The sequence below is a fragment of the Oryctolagus cuniculus genome, chromosome 19 (genome assembly GCF_964237555.1).
Source record: "Oryctolagus cuniculus chromosome 19, mOryCun1.1, whole genome shotgun sequence".
In the NCBI taxonomy this organism is placed as follows: domain Eukaryota; kingdom Metazoa; phylum Chordata; class Mammalia; order Lagomorpha; family Leporidae; genus Oryctolagus; species Oryctolagus cuniculus.
This window is the reverse complement of record NC_091450.1, coordinates 62,393,490-62,405,026: the sequence shown is the minus strand read 5'-3', so window position 1 is coordinate 62,405,026 and position 11,537 is coordinate 62,393,490. Positions and strand designations below refer to the sequence as shown.

The following is an 11,537-nucleotide window of genomic DNA, read 5'->3' as shown; positions in this document are numbered from 1 at the left end:
CACAACACAGGGTCCCCACGCACCTTCTGTGGGGACACAGAGGTCGGGGTCCTGGGCAGGCGGGGCCCAGCCGCTGTCTCCTGCCAGGTCAGATGGTGCAATGCTGTGCCCACTCAGGCTCTGATTCTGGTTCTCCCAGGTGCCCCAGGCAAGGGCTCCTGGAGGTGGGGCCGGTGGGCGAGGCTCCCTCCATGGCTCCTCCTGGTGGAGTGCTCCTCTGGCCTGTCCTGGCTTAAGGCATCCCTCTGAGGCGGTGCATCCCTCACCGACCACGCCTGAGGGGTGAGGCAGAGCAGGGGCAGGGGCCTGGTCGCTTGGGAATCTGTGGGAGAAGTACAAACGTCCATGAGGGCATGTGCCCGGGGCCCTGGCGGACTCCGCCTGCACTGGTCAGCCCGCGCTGTCCCCAGCGTGTTCCCGAACCTAACAGAAAACTCCAGAGTGCAAATCTATGTACAGAGTAAGGCGCCAGGAAGGGGTGTCCTCACTGACCTCACAGAACGCGTCCATCCCTGAGAAAGGGGGTTCAACACCACTGAATCTCAACTTCATGGGTACGTCTGTTGTGCAATTTGTGAATGGTATTTTTGGAAATTTTTCATTGTGGCTTTTTTTTTTCCTTAAAAAAAAAAAAACTGACTGACACCTGAGGTGAAGAAAAGTGTTTTCCCGTGGACTTTTCCTAAGTTCGCGGCTTCGTTCTCATTACAAAAGGACAGGACGGGGCCGGCGTGCTCACGGCGAGCTGGCCGGGCTGATGGTGGGGCTGCTGGCGTCTGAGCGGCTGTAGTCGCTCAGCGAGCCGGTCCGCGAGCCCCCGCCGCGCCGCTGCAGCATGCCCGGGTGGAAGTTGGCGTGGCGTCGCGCATGCTTCGTCAGGTGGTCGCTGCGCATGAAGCGCTTCTCGCAGATGGGGCAGCTGAACTTCTTGCCGGTGTGCGTGCGATAGTGCCGCGCCAGCTCGTCCGAGCGCGCAAACTTCTTGTTGCAGTCCTGCCAGCTGCAGGCGAAGGGCCGCTCACCTGTGTGAGTTCTCAAGTGCGCCTTGAGGTGCGAGGATTTCCCGTAAACTTTCTCGCAGCCCGCGTAGTGGCACTTGTGCTTCCTCTGCGGGGACTGGAGGTCGGCGCGGCTCCGGCCCCGTCGACCCCTTTGTCTGAGGCCGGGCTCGCCGCTCCCCGCAGGCGCCTGCTCCCGCTCGGGCTCGCTCCACGCGGGGCTGGGGGGCGCGGCCGCGGCGCCCTCGCCGCCGGGGGCGGCGGGCGGCAGGCGGCAGGCGGCACGGGGTCCTCGCCTTTCGGGCCGCGGCCCCCTCTCTGCGCTCCGCCGCGGCGGGTGCCCGCGCCTGTTGGTTGAGGTCCGCTAGGATCCGCGCCACCACGAACAGCGAGGCGCTGTCTTTGCCGTCGCTGCGCTCGTCGGCGCGGGGCATCACGGGGGCGGCGGCGGCGGCGGCCGCACCCTCGGGCCAGGGCTCCGGCGCCTCCCGCGGCCCGTGCACGACCACGCGGCTGGACATGGACACGAGGCACTCGGCGGCAAAGTGGTCCATATAGGCGGCGGCTGCCATGCTGCGGGCTCCAGTGCGGGTCGCTGCGAGTCGCCAGCCGCGCATCCGCACCCACGGCCTCCGGAGAGCGGGCGGGGGGCGGGGGCGCGGCGCGCCCTCTCCTCGGCTGGGCTGGGCTAGGCTGGGCGCGCAGCCGCCTCTGTCCGCCGTCACCCGCGTGGCTCTGCGTCCTCCCGGCCGCCCACCGAGGCGTGAGCGCATGGGGGCGCGGGCCAGGGGGCTCCGCGCGGCCTCGGGGGCGGGCTGTCCTAAGGATGCCAAGCGGCGACGTCAGGGACGCCCGCGTCAAGCCGCGGCCGCAGTCTCGCCGCGCATTGTGGCAGGCGGGACAGCCGCCGTGCGCGCCACAGCTCAGTGTGGGCGTCCCGGCTGGACATTTGATTTGTTTCCATATCTTAGCTATTGTGAACTGAGCTGCAATGAACATGGGGGTACAGATAACTCTTTCATATTCTGGTTTCTTTTTGTTGGGTAAATTCCCAGAAGTGGGATGTCTGGGTCATATAGTAGGTCTATATTCAGATTTCTGAGATATCTCCATACTGTCTTCCATAATGGATTTACCAATTTACATTCTCACCAACAGTGGACCAAGGTACCTTTTTCTCCATATCCTCACCAGCATTTGTCATTTGTTGATTTCTGTATGACAGCCATTCTAACTGGTGTGATGTGAAACCTCTTTGTGGTTTTGATTTGCATTTCCCTAATGGCTAATAATCCTGAACATATTTTCAAGTGTCTGTTGGCCATTTGAATTTTCTCTCTTGAAAAATGCTTGCTTAAGTCTTTTGCCTATTTCTTAACTGGATTCTTTTTGTTGTTGTTGTTGAATTTCTTACACTCTTTACAGAGCATAGGTATTAACACTTTCCCTTATCAGTTGCATAGTTATCAAATATTTTCTCCAATTCTGTCAGTTGCCTCTTCACATTGCTGAGTGTTACTTTTGCAATGTGAAGCTTCTCAGCTTGAAGTAACCCCATTTTCAATTTTGCTTTTGTTTGCCTGTACTTCCGGGGTCTTTTCCAAAATGTCTTTGCCTATGTTAATGTCTTGCAAAGTTTATCCAAATTTTTTCTATAATAATCTGATGGTATTGGGTCATAGATTTATGTCTTTGATCCATTTTGAGAGGATTTTTGTGTAAGGTGTAAGGTAGGGTCCTAGTTTCATTCTTATGCATGTGGAGATCTAGTTTTATTAGCACCATTTGATGAAGACTGTCCTTGTTTCAGGGATTGATTTTAGCTCCTTTGTCAAAAATAAGTAGGTTGTAGATGCATAGATTAATCTGGAGTTTCTATCTTGTTCCACTGGCCTACACACACACACACACACACACACACACACACACACACATATATATATATATATATTTGCCAGTACCAGGTTGTTTTGATTATAACCATCCTGTAGTATGTCTTGAAATCTGATTTCATGATGCCTCCAGCTTTGGTTTTATTTATAAGATTGATTTAGCTATTCAGGGTCTGTAGTGTTCCATATGACTTTAGCATTGTTTTTTCTAGATCAGAGAAGAATGTCCTTGGTATTTTCATTGGGATCACACTGAATCTGTAAATTGCTTTTGGTAGAATGGACATTCTGATGATATTGATTCTTCCAATCCATGAACATGGAAGATATTTCCATATTTTGTGTCTTCTATTTTTCTATGTTTTTAATTTTTTCATGATAGAATTGCTAAGCTCCTTGGTTAAATTTAATCCAAGGCATTTAAATATTTTTGTAAATACTGTGAATGGGAATGATCTTTTTTTAAAAGATTTATTTATTTATTTGAAAGTCAGAGCTACACCGAGAGAAGGAGAGGCAAAGAGAGAGAGATAAAGGTCCTCCAGAACCTGCAGGAGAGGTGGGCAGAGCATTACACACTCCAATGGCTCCCACAGAAGTTGTGCAAGGGATCAGGTTACCATCATATTTCTATTGGCATCAGCCACAAACTGGATACTCTGCTTGCACTGAGCAGTCAGGAGCTATTCAGGATACTCTCTGAAGACTAACTTACACTCTGGGTTGATCCCCATGAAGTGTTCTACAGAGTCAGACAGTACAGCCCCATCAGAGCACTGTAGGAAGTCTAGCCAGCAGGCAACCCCAGTCAAAACAGCACCAAAGTGCAAATGGTAGGCAGAAGAATCAGCTCAAAGGAGGGTTCTCGGGGCCGGTGCTGTGGGGTAGTGGGTAAAGCTGCTGCCTGTAGTGAGGCATCCCATATGGGTGCTGGTTCGAGTCCCAGTTGCTTTACTTCTGATCCATCTCTCTGGGCCTGGGAAAGCAGTGGAAGAAAGCCTAAGACTGTGGGCCCCTGAACCCACATGGGAGATCCAGAAGAAGTTCCTGGCTCCTGGCTTCGGATTGGCCCAGCTTCAGCTGTTGTGCCCAATTGAGGAGCGAACCAGCAGATGGAAGACCTCTCTCTCTCTGCCTCTCCTCTCTCTGTGTAAATCTTTCAAATAAATAAATAAATCTTAAAAAAGGATGGTTCTCTTGAGTAGAAAAAAACCCTTTCAAAAACTACAATATGATGACTATTAGGTTAAGATAGTCTGGAAAGACATCTTATAATGGATGGACAATTTGACTTTTGTTTTGTGTGAGCTCCTCTTGAGGATACATTATGGAACTTAAACCATGTCATAGCTGTGAAGACCTTACACAAGATAGAATGATCAAATAATTTTTAAGTGTCAAAAGCCATGGGTTGTACAGTCCCTTTCAATGACTCGTTAGCCTTTTAGACCAAGTAAATGATCACTTTATTTCCTAGGGAGTGAAGTCCTATGTTTCAGTTTCTCCCAGGCATTATACCTAAAGTTTTAAATCCTTCTCTTTAATGAAAATCAATATTTCAATGACTTGTTCTCTGCATTTAAACCTTCCAGATAAATTTTCACTATTAATGCTTGAAAATTATCATAATTTTTTGGTAGTTCACTAGGAAAGATAAAAATAGTAGTACTGGAAATTTTTAATATTTAGAATAGTAGTACTGGAAATTTTATGACAAGACTTTTATCTAGCACTTGAATATCTATAAATGTACATAAAGACAAACTAGTAAGCATGACCTAGGGAAATGGCCAGATTTTGTATGCTGTTTTTTTGGCCTTTAAAGTAGCAAGTGACCAGAATCTTCCATGTCAGCAGGCTTTAAAAAAAGGCTCTTGAGAAGACACGAGGCACCAGCCAGCTTTCTGTACATTTCTTAGTTTGTAGTTTTCTAAGACTGAGTAAACAATTTAATTTTAGAAAGTAGAGGTCTGGTTTGTAACTCTCCTTGGACTTAATTATGTAAAAGTCTTTCCCAAAAACTACTATCTATTTCATTAACTTTGTTAGTCATGTTTTATTGGGTAAATTAAGAACCAGTGTAAGTTTGCACAGATTGCTGCAAAGTTGTACAGATTTCTATATTTTGGATTTTAGATGAGGAATTTTTCTTCTCTATAGTAAATAGTTTCTTATCTTGGCATTGAAAACAAATGCTTTAGAAAGTGTCAGGAAATACATGACTCTATATGTGTTTTGAGTATTTCATTTTCTTTTTTTAAGGATTTATTTTTTATTTCTTTGAAAGACAGAGTTAGAGAGAGGTAGAGACAGAGAGAGAGCGAGGTCTTCCATCCACTGGTTCACTCCCCACATGGATGCAATGGCCGGAGCTGTTGCACCAATCCAAGCCAGGAGCCAGGAACTTCTTCCTAGTCTCCCACTTGGGTGCAGGGGCCCAAGGACTTGTGCCATCTTCTACTGCTATCCCAGGCCATAGCAGAGAGCTGGATCAGAAGTGGAGCAGCCAGGGCTTGAACCAGCACCCATATGGGATGCTGGCACTTCAGGCCAGGGTGTTAACCCACAGCACCACAGCGCCATCCCTGCTTGTAAAACAGGAGCACTGTCACAGCTCAGTCAACAGGAAGGCATAATTCTGCAGCTTTGCCTGAACTCCATCTTTACTGTAGATCTGCTCATGGGTTTTATTTTGGGGGGTTATTTTTTCAGCTCACTGTGAGGGAACATAATGATATTGCCTTGTTTTGTAACAGGACAATAAAGGAGTCCCAGGATTTCTTTGGACCTGCGAAACTTTGGGTCCTTTCTATGCACTATGAGGGCTTCTTTGCCAGAACCATTACAAAATGTAACTCTGCTGTACTAAAGATTATCTTTAAGGTGAAAGGAGCAAAGTTAACATGCTCGCGGATGGGTGCCATACTCCTCCCTCTTTTTTTTTAAGTGTAGTATTAAGGTCCTGCATGGGAAGTTAATACACAGTGACTCCTATTGTTAATTTAACAACTAACACTCTTATGTGTGATATCTGTGATCACCTGAAGCTCTTGACATGAGCTGCCTAGGTTGTGGAAGCCTTCTGAATCCACAGACTCTGTCAGTATTCAGACAAGGCCATAAACAAAGTGAAAGTCCTCTCCTCCCTTTGGAGAAAAGTACACCCTTCTTTGATGACCATTTTTTCCACTGGGATTTCACCTAGAGAAGTTCTCCATGCAGGGACACATTTTCCCTCAAGTGTCCTGGATTTTCACACCTGAAATACTCTTGTGAGCCTTTCCCCAGACTAGAACGCCTTTAAGGCTAATTCTGAGGTCACTGAGTGCTACTTAAAGTGATTGCCACTCTATGAGTCTGCTGCAAGAACTGCTTTCCATGTCAGAGCATTCACTCCTCTATAATTTTATTAATTTTGTTGATATGATCACTGTAACAATTAGCCCTATCTGTATAATGGCTTTAAAAAATCCTATCTAATATGGTCATTTCAAAACAATCTAATTTGCATAATCACATTAAAGCTTAACACACCACTTTCACCATCTAGCCCAAAGGGATTTGAGATCCCATGGTGAAAGAATTTAGTAGTAAAGTTACAATTTAAGCTCTCATTTTGGTCATGCTATTATGTAAAAATGTTAGCCACTCCTTTCATAATATCTGAAAATCAGTCTGTGCATCTTGCAGAATCCCTAAGCACAGAGTATGTTTCCCAACTTAAAGAATAGAGAAATGAGGGAACAGCAGTTTCAACCATTAAATAACAACTTATGAAAATATTTACTAGAAGGTCCAATGTATTTTATAAATTTTAAGAATGCATGTCTTTGGAAATCTCTCTTAAATATCTAACACAGTGTAGCTTGCTTAACCAGCAAACTTAAGCACACACATATGAAGCATTTTTAGTTTCATCTTACCAATAGATTTTAAACATCTGACAAAGATATTTAGGTCACATGAATTAAAAATATCTTTGATCAATTTGATCAGTTTAAATTTATGAGCAATTTTTAATTTATAAGCCAATTAAGATGGAGCTTTTAATAAATTTTCCTATTCAGATGTACAATATGTACACATGCATAACAAAACATATAAGATAAAACAATGAAGCAGCTTTGGTAATAGTTTCCCAAAAACTTCAGCTGTGTTTTATTACCAAAAACCAATGAGAATTACTTTCCCTTCTTAGTAATCTAAATAAATCAAACTTCTTGAAATTGGAACCTAGTACATTATTGGCTTTATCTGCTCATAGGACTGACCCAGAATATTGAACACAATAACAGTCAGGAAAAAGAGGTCCTTCAAAACCTAAAATGACACATTTAAACACAGAAACAATAATGTTTTGTGTTTTATGAGCAGCAAGTCTGGTATACAAAACTGTGGATGACAAGAATTCAAATAGCCATGTTTAAAACTATAAACTCATTAACCAAAAAGAGGTACTCGCTTACTCCATATAGTATTTTTCAAAGCATCTGTAGGATCTTGTAAGAGAAATAACCCTTTCATTCCTCTGGGCCTTTCTCATTAAGATAATCATCACATCTAGTAATACAAGATCATTAGAATTTTTAACCTTTAGACATTTGTATCAGTAGTACTTTATATTATCAAAATTTAAAATTTATCATCACTTCACATCTTGACAGTACTTCTAATATAATTCAAATAGCCTGATTAGTTGGTATCTCTACAAGATGACAGACATGTGTCTTTGTCATTTCCATGGGCCCATGTGGAAATTTCAAAGCCCAATTTTTTTTGGAATTTTGCTTTTTTGAATTCCTGTAAAGGATGCCAAGAAGGCTCAAAATCTAAAATATCAGGTTGAAATAGGATCCTTTTACATCATGACATCATATACACCAAATCTGATTATGGTTATAAAGTGATTACTCACATGTTTTAGAATAAGCATATATTTAAACAAATCATAACTCCAGTAAGAACTCAACTATTTTAGCTATTAAGAGAACATAATAGATTACTTTAACATAATACAAAATCTGTATTTTTTAGTTGAGCCAAGAATTATAAATAAAACCTTAAATTTAAGAGCTGGTGTACTGAATCAAATCCCATAATTTGGAAGTTTTAACACAATCAGAACTAGGGAAGACAGAATAGCTTACTGGCAGAGTCATTAATTAAACAAAGCTATCAAAAGAAGTTGCTGTGGGGCCGGCGCCGCTGCTCACTAGGCTAATCCTCCGCCTAGCGGCGCCGGCACACCGGGTTCTAGTCCCGGTTGGGGTGCCGGATTCTGTCCGGGTTGCCCCTCTTCCAGGCCAGCTCTCTGCTGTGGCCAGGGAGTGCAGTGGAGGATGGCCCAGGTGCTTGGGCCCTGCACCCCATGGGAGACCAGGAAAAGCACCTGGCTCCTGGCTCCTGCCATCGGATCAGCGTGGTGCGCCGGCCGCAGCGCGCCGGCCGCGGCGGCCATGGGAGGGTGAACCAACGGCAAAGGAAGACCTTTCTCTCTGTCTCTCTCTCTCACTGTCCACTCTGCCTGTCAAAAAAAAAAAAAAGAAGTTGCTGTGGGATTTTGCATAGATTTTTGACACTAGTTTGGATATTTATTAATATATGTATTGTAAAAAACCTTGTTGTTTTAATATATTTTAGTTCTATGTCAAATAGAACTAAAACTAGACTAGACTAATAGCTTTTTTTCATCTACCAATTTCCTTGATTTACATTTTGAAATATTCCTTTAGAAATCTCCAAATTTAAGACTTTTTTAAAAATAAGGTAACATCAGATTTTGAGCTTAGTTAATTCAAAGCGGTATGGAACTATTTTACATTTAGCACTTAACCTAAATGACTTAAGATTCTGATATTATATCGGTATCTGAACTTACTCAAAACTAAAATTCCATTTTTCTATAATTAGCATTGATTACTCTGCTGTTTTCATTGAACACTGATTGATTGCGTGTTGCTATAGCATTGGAAACCTGTTAAAATATAGATTGCAAAGTAAATTCAGTGAGTTACAAAGCAATTTTTTGACAGACATAGCTAGACAGTGAGAGAGAGACAGAGAGACAGGTCTTCCTTTCCGTTGGTTCAGCACCCAGATGGCCACTATGGCCAGTGTGCTGTGCCAATCTGAAGCCAGGAGCCAGGTGTTTCCTCCTGGTCTCCCATGTGAGTGCAGGGCCCAAGCACTTGGGCCATCCTCCACTGCCTTCCTGGGCCACAGCAGAGAGCTGGACTGGAAGAGGAGCAACTGGGACAGAATACAGCACGCCAACTGGGACTAGAACCTGGGGTGCCAGTGCCGCAGGCAAAAGATTAGCCAAGTGAGCCACAGCACAGGTCCAAGGCAATATTTTTGAAGGCAGCAATTCACCTGGATTCAAAGAGAGAAATTTCTTCTTGGTATTCAGTTACAAGGTGGGGACAACCTGTGATGGTAATTATAGGGTTAATTGAAAGATCTTTCTCACCTGTGTCAGCAGCAGGTTGGCAAAGGAGCTGCAGAGCCATGGGAGCCCAGGTTGGGCTTGCTGGAGTGGGTACTGCCCTCATCCCTCATGGTGTCCTGGGGCTGGGGCACATGTCTGAGCTGCCAGAATGCAGGTTGCTATGGCACCTGTGGATGCCACCGTGGCCATGAGTGAGGTTCCCTCCCCCTGTAGAATTTGCCCACTGGTGGGAAGCCAATACCAGTCTGGGACAGATCTGCAAGAGCACACTGTACATCGCAAGCACACCCAATCTCCATTTTCCCCCTCCCCCACCTGCGGTCTGGGCAGGGGGTGTGGAGCAGGATGAGCGTAGGAGGAGAAGCAGAGCTTAAAGATGTGGGTGGCTATTTTTCACCATGTTGCTGAGTTGCTTTCCCACATGAGAAGCTTGTGGCAGTGGCAGACAGAAGTCTTTGGGGCCAGTCATGGGAGTAGCCTCTATGACCAGATGCAATTTCCTCTCTCCTGACAGAGAGGCCCAGAAGCCTGTGAGGCAGATCTCTATAATGAGACATATAGGAGTTTTCTCTTCATCTAGTGGAGGTGGTAATGGGCACCCAGCCAATGGGATATGCCTCTCCACCTGGGAGGAGATGTCTTTGCTCTTCATCTACCTTATGCATTGAGGTCCATGTTTGATTGCCAGATGCTGCTTCATCTTGCTAAGCCACATTCGAGGATGAGCAGGGTGGTGGTACCTTTTTCCTCCACAAAGACATGGGGGACAGACTTCTGTGAACATGTCTGTGTTTATTCACAGGCACGTACATTATAAAGGGCAGGTGAAAGGGGTGTAACCAACTCTGAGGAACACTAACCATTGGACAGAATGGACACTGGCACCAATATACCTATTGAATCAGATTGAAGGTCAATTGGCTTCCCAGGTGGGCGTAATGCGCCTGGCCACACCCAGTAGTTTACCTGACTGGCAGAAGGTGGGGGGGGGAGAAATGTACCTGGGCTCAGCTAACTGCTGAGATTGCCCACAGTCCACATAACCTTGTCATATGGCAGCTTCTTCTAACTGTAAAGCAAGGCAGAAAGAGGTATGTGCCATCCACCTCCTGTGGAGGATCACAGAATCAGCAGCATTGCTCCCATCAGGCCCCATGATTCAGCCAGGAAACTGAGGAGGAAAGGAACAAGGTGGCCCTTAAGGATCATCCAGTATGGGCAGGGAACACAGAGAGCACAAGGCTGGGCAAAGTTCCTTGGTGTCCATGGGAGATACTGGCTTTGATTTCAGGCTGTCCTTTCCAGGCAGAATACATTATTGTTGTTAGGAACTGAGAGAGGCTTCTCATGAGAACAGATGGACTGCCCATGGTTGGGTGAGCTGCTTACCCACAGTAACCATCCACAGGAACTGACTGATGTTCAGTTATGACCTGAGAATTGGTTATTGTTGGGATCGTGCAGCTTGGTGCCATCAAGAGTGGCATTGTCACAACCCTAAGAAGGTGTCCACTTGTCCATCTGTCTCTCCTATTCACTGACTGCATGCAACACCTGATTCCCCCATCTAACACCTGTCAGGCCCAGAGGATGTGATGGTCACCCTAGTCACACTGGCCCCTCCTTTTCCTGTGTGCAGTCAGCCTATAAATCCTGAGCCCAAGCCCACTTCCTTGTTCATAACACTTGCTTCATCCTTGTTTCACGTAGTTTTGGTAAGATACATTCAGAAAATTCCCCAAACCACTGCCATATCTGGTGCTCTATGGCCACCTTCCCAGTCCCTGCCTTTCCCTCCTGTCTAGGTAGAACTGTGAGAACAAACTAAAGACCTTGTTACTGCACACCAGGGTCTAATTCTCCAGTACTGATCTAGGGCTGGTCACAGTTGGTTGCAAACCTGCTGTGCCATGGTTCAGAATGAATGAGTCACTTGGTAGTTTCTTAGGTCCTGAGCTCACATCCCTGCAGATACTTAAGATATTTTTCAAGAGGTCTTTAACTTAGTCCTGAAAATTAGTGACCTGCTGGGCACTTGTGATGCTAAGCCTGTGGTCACTGTGGAATGCTGCTGACCAAAGCATACAACACCAGGAAAGTTGCAGGGGCCTCAGACTGCACCCTCCCCAAATGCAGAAGCAAAGGCTTCAGTTCTGAGTGTACAAGTGCCTGCCCCATATCTACTGCTGTCCCTGTCAG

At 45.6% G+C, this 11,537-nt stretch overlaps 1 pseudogene; it reads right to left on the bottom strand.

Annotated features, from left to right (window-relative positions):
* Positions 1-647: 647 nt before the first annotated feature.
* On the bottom strand, positions 648-1,713 carry LOC138846862 (Krueppel-like factor 13 pseudogene; annotated as a pseudogene).
* Positions 1,714-11,537: the final 9,824 nt, after the last annotated feature.